Source organism: Euleptes europaea, chromosome 3 (assembly GCF_029931775.1).
Source record: "Euleptes europaea isolate rEulEur1 chromosome 3, rEulEur1.hap1, whole genome shotgun sequence".
Classification (NCBI taxonomy): domain Eukaryota; kingdom Metazoa; phylum Chordata; class Lepidosauria; order Squamata; family Sphaerodactylidae; genus Euleptes; species Euleptes europaea.
Genome location: NC_079314.1, coordinates 5,433,503 through 5,460,037, shown reverse-complemented (window position 1 = coordinate 5,460,037; position 26,535 = coordinate 5,433,503). Strand labels below are relative to the sequence as shown.

The following is a 26,535-nucleotide window of genomic DNA, read 5'->3' as shown; positions in this document are numbered from 1 at the left end:
ATCCGTGCTTTGGATGAAATGCCGTTCTTTTTTATGTTTTCTTTTTGCAGTTGAACCGCCCACAAGGAAATCCGAATGGTGTTTCTTCGAAAGACCCTTCCAGTTGGGGAACTTGGCCTTTGAACACAATCAGCAATTTTGCGGCTGATAAAAAGCAGATTTTATAGTAGGTAAAGGTCAGTTATCCAACTGATTCTTTTTAAAAAAACCAACAACCTGGATTTCTAACATTTACTGATGCTGGCACACAGGTGAGTCTGCCCATTCGTACAGTGGGCCTTATCTAAAACTCTTCCCAAATCCTGCCAGACCTGTGGCCATCGGCCTTTTGGGGCAGCCTCCCCTCTCTGCCTCTGCTCTCTTAACTTCTCCCGTGCCTTTTTAGCTGCTTCGACATTTAGCTGTGATTTATTTAGCGGATTCTCTGTTCTTTTTCTCCAGTTTGTGTTTGCTTCTCCTCTTGCCATTCGGGGGCCGCTTCAGGGGAGGGAAGTGTTCTCGTTTCCCCACAGCGAATTTTCTGCAAGGAAGGGACAACTTATACTCAATGCTTTAAAAAAATGCACACAAAACCTTTGTATCTTTGGAAGGGGGAAAGGAACCCAATTTCCAGAGCCAGGATAAATGCAAAAGCAACCCAGTGGCTGGAGTAGCTAATGTTTCCAAACAATGAATATTCCTCCTTAGCCATGTCAGTCCTTCATCCCAGCCTTGCTGTAGGGTTGCCAGCTCCAGGTTGGAAAATTCCTGGAGATTTGAAGGTGGAAGCTGAGGAGATCAGGGTTTAGGGAGGGGAGGGACCTCAGCAGGGTATAATGCCACAGTTCCCCCATTTTTATAATCAGTTACACTTCTGGGAGATCTCCAGGCCCCACCTGGAGCTCAGCAGTCTTATTTGCAAGACACCCTGGGAGCATCTCCAGTTGCTGCAGCTTGCTGGCTTCCATTTCTGTCCCAAAGAGGCTACTATAGAGGTCTATATAATTAGGATCAGTGTGGAGACAGAAAGGGGGGGATTGCTCCTTCTCATAAGACCCGGGCAGCCCACCCAATGAAGCTAATTGGCTGTAGGTTCAGGGTCAGCAAAAGGGACTACTTGGTCACACAACACACAGTTAGCTTGTGGAACTCACTGCCACAAGAGGTGGTGATGCTAGTCACTTAGATGGTTTTGAACACTGGCCAGACAAATTCACAGCGGTCAATTGATGGGTATGGGCCCTGACCTGACACCTAAATGGAAACTCCATGTACAGTGGCAGTATACCCTTGAATATCAGGTGCTAGAGGGAAAGGCAACAGGCGAGGACTGTTAGTTTCACATTTTTAGAGTTCCTAGAAGCATCTCCCTAGACCAAGAAGATGATGAGGATTGCCAACTCCAGGTTGGGAAATTTCTGGAGATTTTGGGGGAGGAGCCTAAAGAAGGCACTGTTTGGGGAGGGGAGGGACTTATGCCACAGCATCCACCCTCCAAAGCAGCCATTTCCTCCAAGGGAACTGAGCTCAGTCGCCTGGAGATCAGTGGAAATTCCAAGACATCTCCAGAGCCTAGTGATGAGATGGGATAAGATGGGCATTTGGTCTGCCCCAACTTCTTTTCTTTTCTCTATCCAGTATTACGGTACTGGAGAGAGAGAGAGAGAGAGAGAATATACATATGTATGTAAGTGTGTGTGTATACTATCACTCTCTCTCCTGCTGTCTTTCAGAGCTCCCCCTCTGCTTCTTTTCCCCCAGAATTCAAAGTACACGGACTTGTTTGTTTAATTGCCAGCCTGTAGCTTCCCATCGCCTTATCAGCCCCGGATCTGAAGGAATTAATTGAGTGTTAACGCATTTTATCTTTGAACAAACGAGGCCCCCAAATCTCTCCACTAATTGCCTTGGCCTGGCTGAGAGGCTGTAATTATCTCTACATTAGCTGGAAATTTCTCCCCTGACTTGGAAAAGAGCAAAGGGGGGTGGGTGGAGAAAATAACTGTGCAGCACAGAAACTGGGGAAAGGGGGAGGGAAATCTACATTACAACAGAGTGTTGAGCTCATGTCAACCAAATCCCACATATCAGAGCATAACAACGTCTTCCTGGATCAGACTACAGGGCCCGTCTCCTCCAGGCATCTCTTTGAAGAGCCCCCGACCCATGGTTAGGGTTGCCAAGCTCCAGGTCTGGAGATCTCCCAGAATTACAGCTGCTCTCCAGACAACAGAGATGGGTTCCCCTGGAGAAAATTGCTGCTTTGGAGGGGGGACTCTATGGTGATATACCCTCCCCAGACTCCACTACCAAACCTCCAGGATATTCTCAGCCTGGGGTTGGAAAACCCTAAGCAAAAACAGCAACAAACAGTTCCTCTCATTAGTCCCCCAACATCCAGGAGCATAGATAGACTGCCTTTGATTTTGGCATCTCTACAGTTCACATGTATTTCTTTGCATAGCAATCTTGCTATCTGAAATTGTTTTAAGAAAACTGAACACCATTTTTACATCATTTTACCCGCATCTTTAGCAACTGCATCAGCACCTGATCTGGACTATCATTACTGGCAATCTCTTAAGTTAATTTTCATTAAATAAAAGACCTCCAAATTTGCTTTACAAAAATAAATAAATCAAAAGTTGAAAATGCAAAGAAAGGGTGTGTGTAATATTGGGGAAGGATGCTCCATCCAGCATTTCTTCCTCCCCATCTGGGGGAAAACACCTCTGCAAACGCACTCTAACTCCGCACACAGGAGGAGGGCCAAATCTTTAGCAGAAGGGTGTTAAAGACCTGAGAGCATGAACAAAAGGAATTGCGATGTGTGAATAGGACCGTATGGGAGCCATTTGGCAAAGTAGCATTGATTTAGCGTGTGGAGGTTTTCTGGGGGTGGGGGCACTAAGCATTTTCATTCCTTTGAAACGCAGAACTTATTTGAGCTGGACTTGAAGGGGGAACAATACTGATCTGGAGGGGACCATATCACAGATGACCCTGAATTCGATAACGTTTCCTCATGCAAAGGTTTCTGAAAGAAATCCCAACTCACAGGATTTTTTTTCATTCAAAATAAACCCTTTTTTATTTTACTGCTCTTTCTTTTTGCAGACATTCCTTGGGTAGAGAAACCCCTCAGAGGAGAAACTCTCCAGCCCACAGAAGAAACAGCCCTTCTCCTCAGGGGTCCAGAGACAAGACCCTGTTTTCAAGTCATCAATCCAGTAATCCCCAGGCCTGTCGACTGATGAACAGGTTTGCAATTGATTAATCGTCTCTCCTTTAATCGATTACATTTAGACCTGCTCACGTCTTGCCAAGTGGTGGCTTTTGTAGAAGAAGATGAAGACCCAATTTGTAATTTAATGACCAAAAGGGATCCTGAAGGAAAGCCCGTCTTTAACATTTCCCGGCTGAATTATACTGATTATTTAATTTGTTAAAAATCACATTTCCTCCTCATCCTGCCCTCGAGGCGGCTCACAGCAATCAACAGAGATGCCCTTCCAAAATCCATTGATTGAAGGCATTAAATTAAGAAACATTTTCAACAGTCAAATACAAATTTCCTTTGCCTAGCAATGAAGTAAGAAATATAGTCCATTTGAAAAAGACCTAACCCCTCAAAAATATTTCCCTAGGTTTCACAGAAGATTGTTTCGGAGGGTGCACAACCAGGACAGAAAGAGAATAATGCCATGATCAGAATAACACCTCAGAACCACAATAGCTTCAACTGTATGGAGGGGGGCTCCTAACTCGCAGCTCTGTCCTTTGAAATGACCCTCCCGCCGCCCCGCCCCCATTAAAATTGGCGTCCATTGATTTACCAGCTAAAGATTTAGTCATTTAAGCCAGTGGTCTTACAACTTTTTTAGACCTGGAACCCACCAAGCTGCAATCATGACTGGAAGTCACGTGACACCAGAGTGGCACCAGAGTTATGGCCTCACTGGTGTCAAGGCCCAGACAGTGGGCTGCAAATGCTGAACAAGCTCCGGGAACATTAGAGCCAGGAAAGAATCCTCTCAGCCCCTCTGTGGCCCTCGCATCACTCTGCTTCTGCTCTTCTAAGCTTTAGGGTTGCTGGGATGGGGACATGATGAGCCACCATCATGTCTACAGTGTGACATCATTTCTGGAGCAAACCAGAAAGTGCTGTCACATCATTGTATTGATGGTGTGATGTCACTTCTGGGTTTGCCCTGGAAATGACATCACACGGTCGGTACAACACCAATTTTTGGCTCATCTCCCCCCCCCCATTACCCTACCGAGCACTGGTGGGGGGTGAGGGCTGCCGCCCAAGAGGGGGATATCACTATAGTGGGACACTTGATAGCCCTGCTCAGCACACATTGAAAGAGAGGGGGCAAATGGGGTCTTCTTGATCTCTAGGCATGTGTACCTGCAGCACGATCTTTCAAAGATGGTAAAAAATATCATAGACTCTAGAGGAGCTTGTGACCCAGCGGGCAAGGTTTCATGATCCACCTGAGGGTCCTGACCCATGGCTTGAAAGCCACTATTTGATCATCCTACTAAATTAAAGCTTGCAAGAAAAGAGAACCGAGGTGCTTTGAGCATGTGCAGAGTATCCTCCCGCTGCTCTTGCAAAGACTGGTTTGAGTATAGGAGAGATAAGAGTTGCCCCAGCTCCCTGGCATTTTTGAGCCCCCCCCCCTCCCTCAGCCCCTGTTATGCCGGCAAATAATCAAATATAGCCTGGATTTCACATCCTGACTTTACAGTATTACTGTGTTCCATAAATTTCTGTGGTACAGCCCCCCATATATAATGGAAGTATTGCTCTCTTCTCCTGCATAACTTCCATTCTTTCTCTGTTATTTCCTTTCATTGGTGTTTTTTCTTTTTCTTTTCTGGCCACTTTTCTCCCTTTCTGCATGCTTCTCTGCAACATAATTTTTAATAGAACCATGTGGTACAGTTTAGGCTTTGCATACGAAGGTCTGTTCAATAAATGCTCCTCTCCGAAGCAAAGATGCCTTCTCAATGTAGAGGCGTAATGGAGCGTCATCCGTTTTCTTGAGGGGGGAAATTCCCTGGTGAGCCAAGTCCTGTTGGTTGCTGTGCTAGCAAAAAACGAGGCATGAATGAAATGCCAATGAAATATTGCAGTCTATGGCTATTGGGCTGCCTTTTTCACCTGCACTGCAAACTCTCACTTGCAAGCTAAAGGGATCAGGATCGGGTGGGGTTTGAACCCAGAGCCAGCAAACAGCAACCCAAGTGGTGAGCTGCAGCTGGTATGGCACTTGTGCAAATTGGCACGAAGTTGGGTATCTGTATGGACAAAATGATCCTGTCCTGTTATCAATTCTTTAGTACATTCAGGCTTGATAACTGTAATGTGTTGTTCATGGGGCTGCCGTTGAAGACTCTTTGTAATACTTCAGCTGGTCCAGAATGCATAGGGCACCTTAGTGACCTGGACTGGCCGTTGGGAATACCTCCCCAATATTGAAAGAGCATCACTGGCTTCCATTTTGTTTCCAAGCACAATTCAAAAGGGCCCACTTGATCCTATAAAGCCATAAATGGTCTGAGACCATGATATCTGAAGACCAGTTGGCTTCCTCTTGAACCTGCCTGTGAACTAGTATCTGCTTTAATGGTTCTTCCCTGCATGCTCTATCTGAGATTGTGTGTGTAAAGTGCCATCAACTTTCAGCCAATTTATGGCAACCCCATAGGTTTTCAAGGCAACAGGTATTTAGAGGTGGTTTGCCATTGCCTGCCTCTGCGTAGCAACCCCAGGTGGTTTCCCATCAAATCACTAACCAGGGCCGACCCTGCTTAGCTTCCAAGATCTGACAAGATCGGGCTAGTTACTAGGCAATATTTTTAGCTCCAAGCAATGAAAAACTTCAACCGTCCATTTCCACAGGGGCAGGGGACATTTTTCTTTGGACCTATTGGCAACCGTAGGCACCATGCCTCTTTATTTATGTGCAATCATGCAATGAAAGTTGGAGGACACACACAAAAACAGCAGAACGCTCCAATAACACATTTAAAACAACAAACAAGTTAAAAAAGCATGTGGAACGTCCCCTCTGGTTGCATTCCCACAGCACCTGGAAGCGATCCCTCCTCTTTAACTATGCATTTCAGAGCAACTAGTCAGTACATAACCTTTTTCATTGCAAAATTGTATATGTTGTTGTTTTGTTCTAATTGGACTGCTCTGTTGCTTCGTAGTTTTAAATTTAGTAAGCTGCCCTGAACTATTTATTTAAAAAAAAATAAAAAAAAATACAACATTAAGATAGAAATCCCTAAATAATTAAGTAAAAGTCGAGTCTGGGCAATTTTGTCACTCCGTCTTTGGCTTTTGACCATTGGTGCTTCCTGGCTCAAACTGGGGATGGTGGGGGGGGTTTAGACCTTGATGTCTGCCTGGGCAACAGATCCTGGCCTTACTTGTGCGGCTATCTAGTGAATGACCCCACAAAATGATGGTACACCAATGACAGGAAGGAGCCGTGACTCAGTGTTAGAACGCATACTTTGTGGATCTCAAATTCAGTCCTTGGTAACTCAAGGTAAGGAAACTTCTCAGATAGCAGGTGGTAGGAAAGACCCTTTTCTGGCTTATATCCTGGAGAGTTGCTGCTAGGTGGAGTTGCCAACCTCCAGAGAGGGCCTGGTGATCTCCCAGAATTACAACTGGTCTCCAAATGAAAGAGATCAGGTCCCTTGGAGAAAATGGCTGCTTCAGAGTGTGGCTGTGTGGTATTACACCCTACTAGGGTTGTCAGGTCCTCCCTGAACACTGGCGGAGGTGGAGCTGCTGGGCACAGTTGCCAGTTCCAAGTTGGGGAACTACTGGAGATTTGGGGTTGGAACCTGGAGAGGACAGGGACCTCAGTGGGGTACAATGCCATAGACTCCACCCTCCAAAGCAGCCATGTTCTCCAGGTAGGGTTGCCAACCTCCAGGAACTAGCTGGAGATCTGCTATTACAACGGATCTCCAGCTGATAGAGATCCGTTCATCTGGAGAAAACAGCCGCTTTGGCAATTGAACTCTATGGCATTGAAGTCCCTCTCCTCTCCAAACCCCACCCTCCTCAGGCTCCTCAAAAATGTCCAGGTATTTCCCAACCCAGAGCTGGCAACCCTATCTCCAGGGGAGCTAATAGCTGTAGTCTGGAGATGAGCTGTAATGTCAGTGGATCCCAAGGTCTCACCTGGAGGCTGGCACCCCTCTTCCCAACTAATATCCCTCCCCAAACCTTGTCTTCCCCAGACTCCACCCCCAAATCTCCAGGAATTTCCCACCCCAGAGTTGGCAATAGGTGGAAAGCTAGGTGAAAAATATACTACAGACCAGAATTGATGGAAATGGCAAAACTTACTGCATTGATAAACCAAAAAGACAATGTACAATTTATGGGTGAATGGGAGGCGTGGAGGGTTTATTGTGAAAATGAATTTCAAATGGGGACGCTCAAAGGTTACTCATTGATCTAATCCATTTTTTATTATTATAAATAATGTTTAATAATTAATAGTTACAATTACAATATTATGGTTAATCTGAAACAATGAAATATGATTTGAACTAGTATGTATTTACAATCTAATTGATAGTGAACAAAGAAACTATACTTAATTATATAAAATACTATTAGGATTAGAATTTTTATACAAAAGAGTACATAAATTTATAATAAGATGGAGGGGGTGAAGGGGAAGTTTCAATTTTTATTTAAAAACAAAATGTACTTTCAACAATATTATATTTTCTTTTTTTTCTTTGTTGTTGATCCTTTATCAATTGTTGAAATGTTTGAATATAATATTATGGAAAATAATAAAATTGTTTTATATATATATATATATATATATATATATATATATATATATATATATATATATATATAATATACACACACACACTACAGACCAATCACCTGACTCCGTATAGGGCAGCTTCAGGAGTTCAACATCTTTTCCAGTACATCTGGTTCCAGCAATCCTGAGGAGATTCCCATAGCTTCCTTCCTAGGGAGGTTTCCCTGGGCAGATCCTTTAGCATCTGATGATCTTTGGCCTCTGATAAGATCTGACCACAGCCTGCTGATAAGATCTGACCACAGCCTGCTTGAAAAAAGCACCCATTTCTATAAACAGAAAAACAAAGTTTTGATAGCAAAAGTCCCCTCTATCTGTTCTGCCTCTTCGCAACAAAAGCCACTTGGCCAAGCCTTACAAAAATAAACGGGGAGGACAGGGAGTCTCCAGGGCTTGCCCAGAAAGCAGTTGTGAAGTGGGGAGAAATGGAAAGTGAGAGGAAGAGAGAAGTGCTCCACCCACTCCTGTCAAGAGGCAGAATTGACGGCCTTTTGTAGGAAAGCTTGGCAGCCGGGGGGTAAATATCAGCACCTCTCCTTGAACCAAAGTGGGCTCTCCACTGACAGAATAAACTGGTGTATATGGAGGGCCAGGAGAGAGAAAATGGAGAAGTCCCATTGATTTGGAGGGATTTCTTCAGAAGTCAGCAGTCTGTATTTATTTATTCATTATTTCAACTTACTACCCCGCCCTCCCCAGGTCACAACATGGCTTACATTGTTCTCCGCTCCTCCAAAGTTTTTGATTACTTACTGGCAAAAGACCAAGCCCGCCAGAGTCACCTTAATGACATTGACCACTGTTAAGTCCGAGTGGGCAATACACGAGACCGGAGATGGAGTTCCAACAGCAACTGCTTTATTAGGTACCTGTAGAACAGAACTGCGGACTGTGCCCCAAACCCCTGCTTATATGCCCGCTCTGCTGCCCGCAGCCATGCCCCCCCCCCAAGTCCGTGATTGGGTGGTTGTACCTTGGGAGCCAATGAGAGCATACAACTCAGGAGCCTGGGGAACTCCAAGCTCAACAATAGCCCAGCTTCCCGCTGCATACATAACACCCCTCCCCGCCACATCAGAGCCCACCCGCCTCAGCACACATAATCCTTCAGGTGGCTTGGCCGTGATCGGGGCCGCTGCCAGCGGTGAGGTTCCAGAGCGGGGAATGTGTATTTTTTGACTACAAAATATGTATTTTTTGGCTACAACTTGTATCCCATTTGGGAACGTGGAAACTGTAAATTTTTCTGTGCAGCCTTGTTTCAGTGGATATCCTGATGTTGGAATAGATAAGCTAAAAATATACATGGTTGCTAATTTGTCCCTAAAAGGGTGATGCTTAAAAGTCTATGGAAATTTTTGAAGCTACAGAAGCTTATATTGAAATTAGTACATTTTGACATCAATATATAAACGGGACTGAGGAAGAACTGAAACGATCGTATCCCTTTCTACCCTTCTTCACTTGAAGACATCGACCTCAGATTGATTGTTACCGTACCAGGACTGAGAAATACTTTGTTGTACATATGCAATTGGCTTGTTAGCACATTGTTATACACTCAGAATTGAGAAATACTTTGTTGTATATATGCAATTGGCTTGGTAGCACGTTGTTACATTCAATATACTTTTGTCATTACACATTGTTATCAGCCTGTTCCTTTACTAATTTTCTAACCTTAGGTAATGGTGCAGAGGTGTTGATTTTTGGTTGCTTAACCTCCAGGTACTAGCTGGAGATCTCCTGCTATTACAGCTGATCTCCAGCCAACAGAGATCAGTTCACCTGGAAAAAATGGCCGCTTTGGCCATTGGACTCTGTGGCACCGAAGTCCCTCCCCTCCCCCAACCCCATCCTCCTCGGGCTCTGTCCCAAAAATCTCCCACCGGTGGTGGAGAGGGGCCTGGCAACCCTACCCAAACCCCACCAGGCTCCACCCCCAAAGTCTCCAGGTATTTCCCAAACCAGAGCCAGCATTTCCCCCACTGAAGTCCTTCCCTCCCCCAACCCTGCCCTCCTCAAGCTCTACCCCTCAAATCTCCAGGTATTTCCCAACCTGGAGCTGGCTAGGGTTGCTAGCTCTGGATTAGGAAATATCTGGAGATTTGGGGGGTGGAGCCTGAGAAGGGGGGTTTGGGGAGGGACCTTAGCAGGGTACAATGCTGTACAATCCACCCTCCAAAGCAGCCATTTTCTCTAAACATCGGGGGACCTGGCCATCCTATTTCTCACAGACCGGTCCCAGGTGTAAATGCTTCCAAGTCAGGCCTTCCCCGGGCCCTTTGATTGGTCAACAGTGGAGTATTGACCTTACCTGTCTGGTCTGTCCCAATCTTACAATCCTCTCCACAGCCTTCTTTCTCTGGCTTGGTACCTCTATGCATCCAGGGAGACATCTTAACTTTGGCCCCAGTCATTGAATGATTCTGTTTTGGAGAGCCCTGTGTCTACACAATGCTCTGGATCATGGATTGACTGGTTCTAGATCCTATGGCCCCTGGTCCTGCAGATACTCCTGTGACTTTGTCATGGAAACCAGTCAGGAGTGGTTCTGTACTTAGGAAAAAGTTGTAAAAAGAAAGCAAAAAATGGCAGTGTGGTTTCCCTCCTACTTTCCCAGACTCTGTCCAAGTTACCTTCTTCCCAGTCTAGAGAACAGCTCCCCCTCAATTGGGGTGAATTTTTAAATTAAAGGTAAGATGTAAATTGATATAGTATCCCACATCTTTGTGAGATTATTCCAGAAATGAAATACTTCAGTTTATTCTTAAGCATCTGCATTTCAGAGAAGTGTGTCTTGACTGTACACAAATCTCCTCTGCATTGTGTGAGGCTATTTGTTCCATTGTTTGCTTCTGAACCCAGGCATCTCCATTCTGGTGTAGTGGTTAGATGGTCAGACTACAATCTGCAAGTGCTGGGTTCAAATCCTGATTTAGCCATAGAAGCTGATTGTCTAATTTTGGGCCAGTCACACATACACACACTTTCTCAGCCTCACCTACCTCATAGGGTTGTTGTGTCAATAAATTGGGGGTGGGAAAATCATGTATGTTGCTCCAATGATCTTTGAGGAATGACGGGATAAAAAGATAGTGGATAAATATAGTTCCCTGTCTATTAGTGCCAGTGTTCATGCATCTAAAATAGGAGTCCCCTACCTTTTGTAGCCTGCGGGCACCTTTCGAATTCTGACAAGTGGTGGTGGGCACAGCCACAAAATGGATACTGTAGGAGGCAGAGCCATCCACAAAATGTCAGGGAGTGAGGTTATACTTAACTCTAATAGTAATGCTTCAACTTGTCAGGTTAATGCTCTGCTTAACAGGATGTCTTTTTAAATGAACATATTGCTTTAAAATATTTTCTTGCATACACACCACTTATCATAAGCCCTTTTGGACAGCAGCCTCACCCACTTTTAAGAACACTTGGTGGGCACTGGGAAAGATGTCTGTGGCACTATGGCACCCATGGGGACCACGTTGGAGATCCCTGATCTAAAACTTGGGCTTTGCTAAGGGGGTTTCCTGTTATACTTTAAGCTACATATTGCAGCTAGACAAGGCCCTGATTTGTATCTGGGCTGGTGTGTGTGTGTGGGACGGGGTGTTACCTTTGTCCCTGTCATTTATATCGTATAAATCCATCATGGGGCTTTTGCTGTTCAAGTGACAATAAATACACAGGCATTTATATATTGTCTCTGTAAAATCGGGTAAAGTTTCTCCCTGTCTTTAATTTCGAGGGCAGCATTTAAGGGGGAAATAGCAATGAAACTCAGGTTTTGCTTTGATTATGCTGCATTTTCTGACCGTCAGAGGTCACCTCATTCTCCCTGTGCATTTCCGCACGTTTCCCAGGCCTTTTCTGGATTTTGGCTAAGCACAAATCCAAAAAACACAGGCGAAACGCACAGAAATGCACGGGGAGAGCGAGGCGACCTCTGACGGTCGGAAAATGCGAGCATAATCAAAGAAAAGCCTCGAAGTAATCGGCAGGGTGACCACAAGGAAACAGCCATGTATAAATAGACTCAGACTACCTGTGAACTCTCAAAAAATAAGGGAAACCTGAAACTCTAGGAAATAATAAAGTGGGGGAAATGCCAACCTTTGGCGTTTGAAAATTAAAAACCTCGTTGCAACTGTGAAGTGTTTTCATCTACTTCCAAGGCATTTAGGGCATTTTAAAAGTCTCCCTTTCTTCCCAAACCCACACTGTGGTTCCCCCGCCCCCATCCTAACTGAGACAAAAAATGCAAGTTGCAAAAAAGAGAGATCTGGTCTCCATTTTCTTCTGTTTCTTGTGGCATAAAGCCTCAGTGTTTTGAAATAATTCAATAATTCTTTTGCAAAAGAATATAAAGCACATTCTTCCCCCCTCAACCTACCCCTCGCACATTTACACTTCTCCATCCCCAGCCCCAAACTGAGATTTTTACTTACAATCTGATCCTGAATCTTTGGGTGAGGCAGTGGTTTTCCAGGGTGCACAGCTTGGATTCTTCAATGCATCCTTCCAAGAGGGTGCACCTTCCAAAGAAACCAATTTCCTCCTGCTTTGTGAGGGTGCAGGAGATTGCTGGGTACGTTTTGACACTCAACTCAAATGGGACAACCAATGAGATCTCCAGCTAGTACCTGGAGGTTGGCAACCCTACATAGAGTCCACCTTCCAAAGTGGCCATTTTTGCCAGGCAAACAGCTCTTTGTCACCTGGAGATCAGTTGTAATAGCCGGAGATCTCCAGCCGCCAGATGGAAGTTTTCAAAAATCATAGATGTAGGCTAACAATTCACTTATATCAATGTTTATAAATATAATTTCCTCAGATTGCACTATTGCTTCATAGTGCCTTTTCAAACAACAAAATTAAATGTACAGTATTATATATACAACAAGGCAAAATTCATAAGAAATAAAATTCAACAGAAATTAGCAATTGACTTGTGGTGTCTTTCTTTCTTGAGTTATGTATATATTGTCCATAAATGTCCTTGAGTCCAGTTGGGTAGAACAGGATTCTGGTATCTTTGCCTGTTTCAATATTTCTTCAGCTACCCTGAAGGACATATATTTTTATGACGTCTGGATCCTCTCTCAGAACGTCCCTTATATCCTTAGCATTTGTCTGTAATGTCAGAATGCTGGTCTGTTGATAAATTATTTAAATTAAACTATAAATTGACATTATAAACATTATAATATTAATTATTTTACACATATATAATATAATTACAATTATACTTACAATCATAAATGAATTTTCATACACAGTGACTTGTGTGGTGTCGACCCGACAAGAATCCTTTCTTGTTTCCAGTCAATTAAATTCCATACAGGCAGTATACTTAAATGCTTACTGCATTACTCATTAGGATTTATCCCAGGTACAGGTGTTAATTTACAAGAAGGAGGTAAGATCATTGGCCATATTTAACCCCTTAGGGGATATGCAGTCAAAGAGTTGCACAAAGCGTGCTTCCTGCTGACTTAAAATTCGTTCTATGTTAGATCTCTGGAACTTCTTAGGTGTTGCTTGCCAAACCGCAAAGAACTGAAAGTCACTATCTGTATGTTTGCACTTCAACCAATGCTCCACTAGGGGCGCTTCTAATACTTGATTTTTTATTCTGGATCTGTGCTCCCCGATTCTTAATTTTAGGGGGCGTGTGGTTTTTCCAACATAAATTAATTTGCACGTACAAATGACTAAATAAATAACATTTGCAGAGGAGCAGTTTGTGAATTGCCGCAGTACATATGTGAAGCCAGTGTCTTCCCTTGTGAAACTCTACTGGGAGGGAGAACCGGCAGACTGCGCATGATCCACAGCGGTGATGTCCAACAGCCCCTGTGGTGGGAGGTGCTACATTAAGATCTGTATGTATTAGCGCGTCTCTTAAAGAGCCCGTTCTTTTAAAACCAATCAAGGGTGGTATTGTACATCCTGCAATGCTCTGTACTATGTGCCAGTGTTTATAAATGATCCGTTTTATCTTAGTTGCCAAATGTGTATATTGTAAAGAAGCTGTTAAATTCTGTTTATCACGTTTCTTGCAAGTAAAACGAGTAGACCTATCTATCCCATCAGCTCGAAGCGTGCATTATTGATGATATGGGGAGGATAACCTCTGCTTAAAAGGGTGTCTTCCAATTCTGATGCTGCTTTTGTATAGTCCTCTGTGCGTGTTGCATTCCTTTTTAACCTTAAGAACTGGCCATAAGGTAAATTATTCCTCATAAAGGAGGGGTGATGAGACTTATAATGTAACAAGGCTCCCTTATCTGTGGGTTTTTTATAGGGAGCTACCCAAAGCTTTCCCACTGAGTCAACATTAACAATTACATCAAGAAATGGTAGACTGTCATGACCCGTCTGAAAATCAAACTGAATATGCTCATTGTATTGGTTAAGCTGTTCCAAAAACAAATTACAATTCTCTTGATTGTCAAATAACATGATCAGATCATCCACAAAACGGCGAAAGAATAGAACATGTTTTTTAAAAACCTCATTACAAAAAATTCATTTATGATTGTAAGTATAATTGTAATTATATTATATATGTGTAAAATAATTAATATTATAATGTTTATAATGTCAATTTATAGTTTAATTTAAATAATTTATCAACAGACCAGCATTCTGACATTACAGACAAATGCTAAGGATATAAGGGACGTTCTGAGAGAGGATCCAGACGTCATAAAAATATATGTCCTTCAGGGTAGCTGAAGAAATATTGAACAGGCAAAGATACCGGAATCCTGTTCTACCCAACTGGACTCAAGGACATTTATGGACAATATATACATAACTCAAGAAAGAAAGACACCACAAGTCAATTGCTAATTTCTGTTGAATTTTATTTCTTATGAATTTTGCCTTGTTGTATATATAATACTGTACATTTAATTTTGTTGTTTGAAAAGGCACTATGAAGCAATAGTGCAATCTGAGGAAATTATATTTATAAACATTGATATAAGTGAATTGTTAGCCTACATCTGTGATTTTTGAATACTACCAATTTACAGTTGTATTTACATTTTTTTGAATAATGCCAGATGGAAGTTGGCAACCCTAGGGCCAGGAGGCCCATGACCTGCATGAACGTAGTGAAAGGTTGCCAACCTCCAGGAGGGTCCTGGACATCCCCTGGAATTACACCTGATTTTCAGACTGCAGAGATTAGTTCCACTGGGCAGAATGGCTGCTTTGGAAGGTTGGTGCCTATGGCATTATACCCTACTGAGGTCCCTCCCCTCCCCAAGCCCAGGCTCCACCCCCAAATCTCTAGAAATTTGCCAACCTGGAGTTGGTGACCCTAGGTGGAACCAGAGGAGGGTTGTTGTTTTTTGGTAAATTGGGTAAGAATGGGTTATCTTCTCTCTCTTTTTTTTCCCTTTTCAGGTTTGAAGGACTTTGTCAGTTTTGTGGACTTTGTTGCTGGACTTGCACCAGCCCTGTAGGTAAGTCAGCTGTCCTGTCCTGGCCCAGGAGATGGTGAAAGGTAAACTCAGTGGCAATGCTGTTTTCCTTCTGGTTTGTTTTCAGAGCCAGTGGAGGGTGTTTAACCCGCTGAGGACGATGGCCAGGGATTCCTTGACTTGCTGCCTGGTTTGAGCTAAAAAGACCTCTTGGAACTGGAGGGGGACAGAGCTTTCCAGTCATCTGGTTTGCAAAATGGGGGTCTCTGGTTCAATCCCCACCATCTGAGTTAGGTGGCTCAGTGGCTCAGTGGTCTGACTCTGGAGAAGGCTTTTGTTCATTTGTGAGCACATTGCTGATGACGCATCTCTGCACATGATGCTCAGGGCCCCTCAGATTGCGCATCGTTTTATTGGTGTTTCTGGAACAGCTTCAAAATAATGTAACAGCTTGTGCGTTTGGGCCAGCTCCAGCTGTAACAGTTTGCTGACAGTGAGGATGACATCAGACAGTGAAAATATCTCAAAAAGTTTTTTCTTAAAAAAAAAAAAAGGATTAGTTACAGCCACTTTTGGCTTTTGAGAGGAGGGGAAGGTAGGCGATAGAGGTAGGTTTTCTTAGCACCTCATGCAACTGAACTTGGACGAAGGTTAGGAAATGCACCTTGAAATCCTAAACTGAGTTACACCCTTCTAAGCCCATTGACGTCAGTAGGCTTAGATGGGTATGACTCTGCTTTAGGATGGCAGTGAAAATAAACCTAATTATTTGGGATTAGTTTCAGAGGGTAGCTGTGCTGGTCTGTAGCAGAACAGCTAGATCCAAGTCCAGGAGCACCTTGGAGACCAAGAGGATTTTTGGGGCCTGAGCTTCTGAGGGTCAAAGGCTCCCTTCGTCAGACATGGGTAGGAATGGAGATCTGAGTCTTTTTATCCCAGTCAGAAGGTAGGAGAGGTGTTGCAAAGAATGATTGCAAAGGATTCAAAGACTCAGATCTCCACTCCTATTTGGGATTAGGTCCCTTTGAAATGGAATGCCATCCTCACACCCCGATGCAAACTTTCCGACTTTACCTTTAAAAACTCTTAAGGCTTTGACTCCACCCTGACTTATGTTCCTGTTCTCACACCTCTGCCTGAGACTGTTACTCCAATTAAGCAGTCTCCACTTTAGTTGGGGGAATTAGCTGGTGAGACAGAGCAAGAGGGGGTAACTGGGATCAGTCCTGGGTGAAAACTCTAAAATAAGCAGATGGTTGTACATTTAAATGGGTTTTATTACTAAGGAATAAAATAGTAACACAAGAAATATATTTCAACCAATGAACACACACACACAAAGAATACAAGAGCTAACAAAGAGAAAAGAGAGGAAGCTGGAATAGGATTTCAGGAATGGGCAATATTTACCAGTCTTGAAGGGACATCCAGGGAAAGCAGTGCTGAAGAGGAAACCAATCAGTGCTTTCCAGGAGCAAAGGAAATAGCCCACACACAAGTGGGGATGAGTGCATGGATCCAAGGCACACACACACTGTGGATGGCCAAAGGACCAATATTTATACCCCAAAATGGGTCCCGAAGCGGTATGAGTTAAGCTGGCAGGAAAGCCAGAGACAAAGAATTGATTGCTTTTCCAGGGTCCGAACAAAAAGATGGGAGAGGTTTGATGGGTTGCCAGAACCTAAGAGAATGCCCCCTGGGCTATTCTCTGCAACACTGATTGCTGGGATGGGTGCAGATAGGATCAGTAAAGGTCTGCAAGGAGCGCTGATTAAATCACCTTAGGGTGACACAGTGGGGATTATCTGGCCCTATTGTCCAGCCAGGCACACCTTAGGGCCAGGGGAAAAGTTCAGCCAACTGCCTTCCTTCCCAGGCTTGACACACAATAAGGATCCCAAAACTCTCTGAGAGGCATCCGTTTTGTGGGGAGCAGAGTCTTGTTCTTATGCCAGTCTTTGGCCCCTGTGCCTTTATGGCACCCCTTAGCAGGAGGAGGGGTCTGCTTACACTGCCCCCTGAGTTTTATTTATTTATTTACATTATTTATATTCCACTTTTCTTGCTGGGACTCAAGGTAGATTATGAAGAGTGAACCAATATGTTCAACAGGATGGGACATTCAATGAACAATGAAATAGGATTAGGATTGTAGCAGTCTGGAAGCAAAAAGAACCCCCCCCCCAAAAAAAAAAAAAACTGAAGGAAAGTATCAGTATAGGATCGAAATAGGCGAAATAAAAACATAGAATAAGATAAAATTGAATAGAAATATTGGCTGGTTAATTTATAATCAAATGATCATGAAATTAAGACAAGATCTTCCAAAGGGAATAATGAGAGTGAACATAGAATTTGAAGATTTAATTTACAAAGACAAAGATCATATTTGGGGGGAAATATATAAACTTTTACTTAAAAAATGAAACGGAACAAGAACAAGTTAAAACCTGTATGATAAAATGGATGGAATTTTTTTTTAAAGGAGATAACTTTTGAACAATGGGAAAGACTCTGGACTAAGTCTATTTGATTTACGGCCAGTAACAATCTATGTGAGAATTGGTATAAACAATTTTTTAGATGGTAAATCACACCAATGGATATTTTAAAAATGAATGAATCTTATGACAGTCGGTGCTGTGGAAATGCAAAGATATCGATGGAACATATTTTCATCTGTGGTGGACCTGTAAGAAAGTAAAGAAATTTTGGATACAAATTCATCAAGAAATGCAGGAAATCTTAAAAATCAAATTTCCGTTGAATCCTGAAACTATGTTATTAGGGATTGAACCTGATAACTTGGATAAAACCTTGGGAGAACTATTTGGTTACATGACAACGGCGGCTAGAGTAATATTGGCATCATCTTGGAAACTAGAAGTTATTCCAGACTTGGAACAGTGGCAACAAAAATGGATGAATATGTCGTGATGGCCAGACTGACTAGCTTGATGAAAGAAAGACGACAGAAGAATTTCAACAAAAATGGGAAAGTTACTTTGATTATGTTAAACAAAAGAGATAGATAGTTGGTAGTAAATTTCAGAAGATGGAACCTAACGTATAGGTTAGAAAGAATTTATTTGTTAAAACTTAGACTATAATATGTTGAAGATTCCTGAAATGTAAAGATGAAGCAGACTCCCCGAAGGAGTATAACCTGTGTGAATGTATGTGTATTTGTATGTTTGTTTGTTTTCTTTCTTTTTTAAAAATTTAATAAAATATTTGTAAAAAAAAAAAAAGAATTGAAGGAAAGTGTAAGTATAAGATCCTATTTACTGCAAGGTCTCCTTACAGGAAAGTCTCTAGTCCTCACATTTGTTTTTTTGTTTAAGTACTAGATTTATGGTCTGGCCTTTCCCCCTGAGACTCAAGGCGGATTTACACCTTTTGAAAACACTGCAGTCAAATAGCATGAGGCATCCAATAATCATGCAATAGCACTAGGACTACAAAAAAACAAAAATAGAAACAATGCAAAAAATAATCAGACATAATATAACATAAACAATGGGGGAGAAACAGAATTGCAAAAATATAAAACAATTCAGCAAGAAAAATGCATGCTGTAAACACTGGGACGTACAATTCTATTCCCTTGAATAACTAATCATTCTCCCTTGCTCCCCCTTGGGCCTGGAACCCCTGCCAAGGATACTTTTACATGGTGCCTTCTCTCTTGATCTGGCAATTTGTTTTAGATTTGAGTTCAATAGCATCTTGGAGACCAACAAGATTTCTGGGGTATAAACCTTCGAGAGCCACGGCTCCTCTGACTCTCCGAAGCTCCTGCCCCGAAAACTTTGTTGGTCTCCAAGGTGCTGCTGGACTCAAATCTAATTGTCCTACTGGAGACCAACATGGGCCCCGCGCTCGGAAAATATCTTCATGGAAGGCAAAATGTATTTTAAAATTTTTGTTTGCATTCCTTAGGTTAGAAGGCTTCCAAAAGCCATTAGGGGTTTTTTTTTTAATTCTTAAAATATTTATACCCCTCATAGTTCAAGGCAGTTAGGTTCTAGACAAAGTTTTGCTCTATTCCACTGAGAAGGCAAATCCCAGGACTTTCTCTAGGACTTTAAAAAAAGAAAATTTGGAAATGCACAGAGGAGAGTCTGCATGGTTAACTTTTAGGGTTTTGGGCTAGGAGCGAGGAGTCCTAGGTGCCAACCCATGTTTATCAATTAAGCATGCCGAGAGACTTCTCTTAACCTGGTTGACCTTACAAGGTTGTTGTGTGAGTAAATGCAGAGGAGAAGAGAACTACATACACCACCCTTTGGAGGCAGGGCCATAACTGGGGGGGGGGTGAGGGGGCAGCCACCGCCCCTGTGGCATGCAGAGAGGGCGGCAGAACTGCCTGTCCTGTAGGCACCTCTGTGCCGGGTAGGACACATGATGAGGGAAGAGTTTTGCAGCCGAGGATTGGCATTGGGGTAGTGCACAAACACCTAGTTTCTTTAAATGAAACAAAGTCCTCAGGGCCAGATGAATTGCATCCAAGGGTACTCAAAGAACTTGCAGATGTAATTTCTGAGCCTCTGTCCATTATTTTTGAGAAGTCTTAGAGTTGAGGTGCCAGAAGATTGGAGGGGGGCAAATGTTGTCCCCATCTTCAAGAAGGGGAAAAAGGAGGATCCAGGTAACTACCGATCCATCAGCTTGAGTTCTATACCAGAAAATGCTTTTGAACAAACCATCAAACAGTCAGTCTTTGAGCATTTAGAAAGGATGGATCTGATTACTAAGAGCCAGCACGGGTTTCTCAGGAACAAGTCATGTCAGACTAATCTTATCTCCTTTTTTGAGAAAGTTACTACCTTGCAGGATCAGGGGAATGCTGTAGACATAGTTTTTCTAGATTTCAGTAAGGCTTTTGATAAGGTTCCACATAATATTCTTGTTGACAAATTGGGAAAATGTGGTTTAGATCCTATTTCTGTTAGGTGGATCTGTAACTGGTTGACAGATCGCACCCAAAGAGTGCTTGTTAATGGTTCCTCATCCACTTGGAGAGGAGTGACTAGTGGAGTGCCTCAGGGATCTGTCCTGGGCCCGGTGTTGTTCAACATCTTTATAAATTATTTGGATGAAGGAATAGAGGGGATGCTTATTAAATTTGCAGATGATACTAAATTGGGAGGAGTAGCAAATATGGTAGAAGGCAGAGCCAGGATACAGGATGGTTTTGACAGGCTGGAGAATTGGGCTAAAACTAATAAAATGCACTTCAACAAAGATAAATGTAAAGTTCAGCATTTAGGTAGGAAAAATCAAATGCATTATTATAGGATGGGGGAGACTTGTCTCAGCAATAGTGTGTGCGAAAAGGATCTTAGACCAAACACTGAACATGAGTCAGCAGTGTGATGCGGTAAAGGCAAATGCGGTCTTGGGCTGCATCAACAGATATATAGTGTCCAGATCACGCGAAGTGCTCGTATCATTTTACTCTGCTCTGGTTAGACCTCACCTAGAGTATTGTGTTCAGTTTTGGGCACCGCAATTTAGGAAAGATGTAGACAAGCTGGAACGGGTCCAGAGGAGGGCAACAAAGATGGTGAGGGGTCTGGAGACCAAGTCCTATGAGGAAAGGTTGAAGGAGCTGGGTATGTTTAGCCTGAAAAGGAGAAGACTGAGAGGGGATATGATAACCATCTTCAAGTACTTGAAGGGCTGTCATATGGAGGATGGCGCCGAGTTGTTTTCTGTTGCCTCAGAAGGTTGGACCAGAATCAACGGGTTGAAATTAAATCAAAAGAGTTTCTGTCTAGACATTAGGAAGAATTTTCTAAAAGAGCAGTTCCTCAGTGGAACAGGCTTCCTCTGGAGGTGGTAAGCGCTCCTTCCCTGGAGGCTTTAAAGAAGAGGCTAGATGGCCATCTGTCAGCAGTGCTGATTCTATGACCTTAGGCAGATCATGAGAGGGAGGGCACCTTCGCCATCATCTGGGCATGGAGTATGGGTCACTGGGGGTGTGGGGGAAGGAGGTAATTTGGAATTTCCTGAATTGTGCAGGGGGTTGGATTAGATGACCCTGGTTGTCCCTTCCAACTATATGATTCTAAGAGAGGGAGTTCTACCGCCCTCTCTGCATGTCACAGGGGCGGCGGCTACCCTCCTCACCCCACCCCCCAGTTACGACCCTGCTAGGAGGAAGGCCAGAATAAAACTTGAATAGATGTGATTGTCATTTGCACACACAGCACATGATGCTACCAAGCACCTGTGCATTTTGCTTGTGTGTGCATCACCACCCTTACAGTAACATCGCCCACTTCACATGACTGGTCAGGAAAGAGGTCTTCATATTCTAGAGTGACCGCTGTCCTCTTGGAAACCAACTCTGTCTTTGGCAGGAGGGGGAAGGGCATGTCCAGCCTGGCTCTGGGGTAGGGTTGCCAGCTCCAGGTTGGGAAATACTTGGACATTTTGGGGGCGGAGCCTGAGGAGGGCGGGGTTTGGAGAGGGGAGGGACTTCAATGCCATCAAGTCTAATTGCAAAAGTGGCCATTTTTTTCAGGAGAACTGATCTCTATCGGCTGGAGATCAGCTGTAATAACGGGATATCTCCAGCCACCACCTGGAGGTTGGCAAACCTACTTTGGGGCTCCAGAGAAGCCTGCGTAACTCACTTCCCCCATGCACATGGCTATCAATTGCTTTTGACATCTGCTGGTATCCTACAACTTTTGTAGGGCTTGAACTTTTCAACTGGGCAATTTTGTTTGGAAGTGCGTATCCCCCCCTGAATTGCACATATTGTGCCTGATTGCACATATTAAAGAAGCAAACCCTTTGCTTGCCCAGTTCCATGGTGACTGGGTGCGTGTGTGTGTGCAGAATTTTGTCCAAACTCACCTTTCCCAGGACTTTCCTGCTGTCTTCCCTTGCAATGGAAATGCAGTCCAAATCCCCGCAGCTGTCGTTCCACATGCCAGTCCCTTGTTAGCCTCCCCTTTCCTCTCCAGTCTTCCCGCTGTTTGCTTGGACAGTCCTTGGGACAGAAGCCTGCATTTGGCACACTGAAGGCGGGCGTGGTAGGAATACAGGAATGACAAGTGAACTCCACGGGACTTACTTCAAAGTTGTGCTTAAGAACAGGAAGGAAGAAAGAGGAGCTGAGGTCACAGATATCATGATGGGAAACATGTTTGATCCTGAAATTCCATCCCCGTGATCTCCCCCCCCCCTTTCTCTCCCAAACCGCCTTGTTCTCCAAGGAAGGTGATTATCACTCCCCAGCCTCTGCTTGATCTATTTACCATACTAAAGACAGAAGCCTTTGAACTTTTATTATCCAATACCGAGGCTCACTCTTTCTCTTTGGAATCCATTACTTAAAATACTCCCAAGTCCATCCTCCAAAGACTTACTTTAAGGGAGAGGAGTGTGTGGTGGCTTAAATCCCAATTATCTGGAGTCTCTCTCTCTCTTATATGGCACTCCAGGATAAAGTTGCTTTAACCACTATTATTATCCTCCCTCCCCCCATAAAATGTAGGCAGCAGAGAAATTAGCTGCAGTTTGGACCTCGTTTTTTTCTTGCTGATTTGGTTCGCAATGGTCCTGTAGGGGAATTGTGTGTGCCCTCAGGCCAGTCACTCTCCTCTCAGCTTAACCTACCTTATAGGGTTGCTGTTAGAAAAGGAACCATATAAGGTGGGGCCTGGAGATCTCTCAGAATCACAACTGATCTCCCAGACTACAGATATCAGTCCCTCTGTAGAAAATGGCTGCATTGGAGGTTGCACTCTATGGCATTATACCCTGCTGAGGTCCCTCCCCAAATTCCACCCTCCCCGGGCTCTACCCCTACATCTCCAGGAATTTCCCAACCTCAAGTTGGCAACCCTACCTTGGAGGAAGAAAAGCTCAGGAGGCAACAGGTCTTGCTATAGATGTATAATGAGAATGAGCTTCTAAGGTAGAAGCCGGCGGATATGAGGTGTCTTCTTAAATATAATATCTGAGACCCTGGAGAGCTGCTGCCGGTCTGAGTAGACAATACTGACCTTCATGGTCCAAGGGTCTGATTCAATAGAAGGAAGCTTCATGGGGAGGCAGACTCACAGGTATTTATTTATTTATTATCTGACTTGTATCCCACTCTCTATCCCAGCTGGAGCTGGGCACAGAGTGGCTAACAATCGTGAAACACAATGCCTACATAATATAGATTAAAACTAGATCAAACATATACAGTAAAGTCATTTCCAATAAAATCAGTTGGCACTTATAGATTGTCACAGAGGTCCATGGTGAGCCCGGGGAAAACAGAGACCCCAACTGCAGCTCTTTAAGATGGAGGCCAGCTATGATGGGTCCCAGGCCATTCAGGGATTTTCAAGTAGGGACGCCAGCCTCCAGGTGGGGCCTGGGGATCCCCCAGAATTACAGCTCATCTCCAGACTACACAGATCAGTTCCCCTGGAGAAAACGGATGCTTCAGAGGTGGGACTCTGTGGCCTTGTACCCCACTGGAGTCCCTGTCCTCCCCAGGTTCCATCCCCAAATCTCCAGGAGTTTCCCAAGTTGGATCTGGCAACCCTACCTCCCCCTCCAATCCCCTGCCGGTGGCCATATTTTCAAGTGATAAGCAAACTTTGAACTGAACCTAGTAATCTGTTTCTCTCCTGCTCAGTCTTTCTCAGTGCAGCTGCCTATGGATATACTTATTAGGGAAATAAGTATATTTAAGTATATATCTGTATATATATCTGTATATACTTATTAGGGAAAACAGCACTGCCTGTGGCCGTAGCTGAGTGGTAGAACAGCTGCTCTGTGTGAAGGAAGTCCTTGGCCTCTGCTTTTCAAGTATCCTGGCTGGCAAATAATGGGAACAGGCTCTTTCTGGGCCTGAGGCCCTGGAGAGCTGCTGCCTGGCAGAGAAGACACAAAGCTGCCTTATACTGAATCAGACCATCAGTCCATCAAGGTCAGCGTTGTCTACTCAGACTGGCAGCCGCTCTCCAGGGTCTCAGGCTGAGGTCTTTCACATCCCTTATTACCTGATCCCTTTAGCTGGAGATGCCAGGAATTGAACCTGGGACTTTCTGCCCACAAAACAGAAGCTCTACCACTGAGCCACAGCACCTCCCCTATAAAAAACAGAAGGCAGTCATAGACCAGATCTACAGCCTCCTTCATCGTGTTATAGGGCTCAGAGGCAGAGGGCTTGTTTTGCAAGGTCCCTGCTGCAATCCCCAGCATCTCCATTTAAAGAATCTCTGGTAACAGGTGTTGGGGAAAGACCATTCTCTGCTGAGACCTCAGATAGCATGGTCTCACTCAGCAGAAGACATTCAGAGAGGGATGGGCTACATAGAAAGATGTAGCCAGTGACAGAAATTTATTTGTCATTACCAAAACATAAACATGGTATAGGTGTGCATATTAAGGGTGCAACCTTGAACTGAAAGATCAGTCAACAAAAAAATTAGATAGGTGTTTCAGTTGAAATGGCTGAGAGTTGAGGGCTTGTTTTTTGTTTGTTTTTTGCTCCTGGTCTGTTCATTTGTTCCGGTGTGTTACTGTCCCTGAGAACAAAATTAGCTATATGTTTTCCTCCCAAAAATGAGTGGTTGTTTCTTATTCTCAAATTATTGATGATTTTACCTTTCCTTTAAAATTTCCAAAAAGTACCTATATTGAATTCTGGGTAAGACACAGTTTTTATTTAAAATCTAATATATTTATGAATGAATCTGTGGATATAAAAAGATGGCTGATAACTGCAAATTCTGAGCTTGTTGGCTTGCAATAAATCTTAAGGGGGCTTACTCACCAGAAAGTGAGTCTTTAATTCTTTAATTAATGGATATTTACTAATTAGACATCCAATTCTTTAATTTAATCATAGTGTAATGCACTGGTTAAAGTGTCTCACTAGGATCTGGGGGGACCCAGGTAGAAATCCCCCCTCTACCATGGAAGCTTTCTGGCTGACCTTGGTCCAATCACACACTCTCAGCCTTACCTACCCCACAGGGTTGTTGTGAGGATAAAATAGATGAGAGAAGAAGGATGTCCAGTGGGGACAAAAATGGGGTATCATCTAAAATGAATGAATAAATAAATATGTTCAGCACTAGAAGCAATCACTTGGTACAATAATATCCATTTGAAAAATGTAAAATGGTGTTTTTAATAAAGTCCGCTGGGTTTGCCTATAAGGAGCTTAAGGAGTAACTGGCTGATCACAGCTATTTCCTTTCCAGTTATAAAATGGAACCCCCCACCCCCCACAAATCTGTGTTATTCTGAGCAAGGATTCTGTATCTATTCTTCCTTTCAAAATCCCCCCCCCCCAAAGACACACAGATTTCTCAAGGCCTCTTCTGTCTTCAAAATCTGTAGGAACCATAAACTATCTTCATCTGTAGAGAGATAATGTAATATTTATTTTAATTGGCAAATTAGTTCATGGATCGGTTAAAAGCGCGGAGGTTATTCGGCTACAGAAACCTTTAATCACTAACAGCCTGATAGAATTACTTTGGCAAAGGTTTATTATTCACAATCACAATTTTTTGTAAAGTTTTATGATATGGGGAATGTCAGACATTTCCATACATACCTGGAAATGGGGGGACATGCTTGGAAATGAGGCTATGTGGAAGTCCGCATTCCCTTCTGTTTAGTAAGAAGAATTCTCCTATTTTAAGCTATGGTAAGAAAGATAATTCCAGATAATGCTGATTAATATGTGCTCCTCTAAAGTCCCAGAATTCCTTTTGCCCACTAAAAGGACGAGGTAGATGCTCTAGACCTAGGGTCCCCAACCCTTTTCCACCTGCAGACACCTTTGTATTTTGAGACAGGTTGGTGGACTCCACCACAAAACGGCTGCCACAGAAGGCGAAGCCAACCACAAAATATCAAGGAGAGAGGTTATGCATAACCCTAACAGTAACTCTTCGATGTTGCAGGCAGAAGCTCTGCTTGACAGGAGACCTTTTAAAATGAACACATTATTTTAAAATATTGCCTTGCATACACACAGCTTATCTCCAGTCACACACTGAAGATCCTTGTGCAAATGTTTTAAAAATCTGCACAGCCAATCAGAAGCCCTGCTGGGTAAAAGCTCCACTGACCCCACCCACTTCCTAAAAACACCAGGCACCAGGAAAGGTGTCGGTGAAGAAGAGCCAAGCGAGCCATCCCCAGATGCTTAGAGAAAGGGTGGGCTTTTTAAAAATAAAGAACTTCAT

The 26,535-nt window shown here is 43.5% G+C and overlaps 1 non-coding gene across 1 annotated transcript; it reads right to left on the bottom strand.

The window, feature by feature from the left end:
* Nucleotides 1-24,344: 24,344 nt before the first annotated feature.
* On the bottom strand, nucleotides 24,345-24,419 carry TRNAT-UGU (transfer RNA threonine (anticodon UGU)). The gene has a single exon. It is a non-coding gene; the product is annotated as a tRNA-Thr (tRNA).
* Between the last annotated feature and the right edge of the window lie 2,116 nt (nucleotides 24,420-26,535).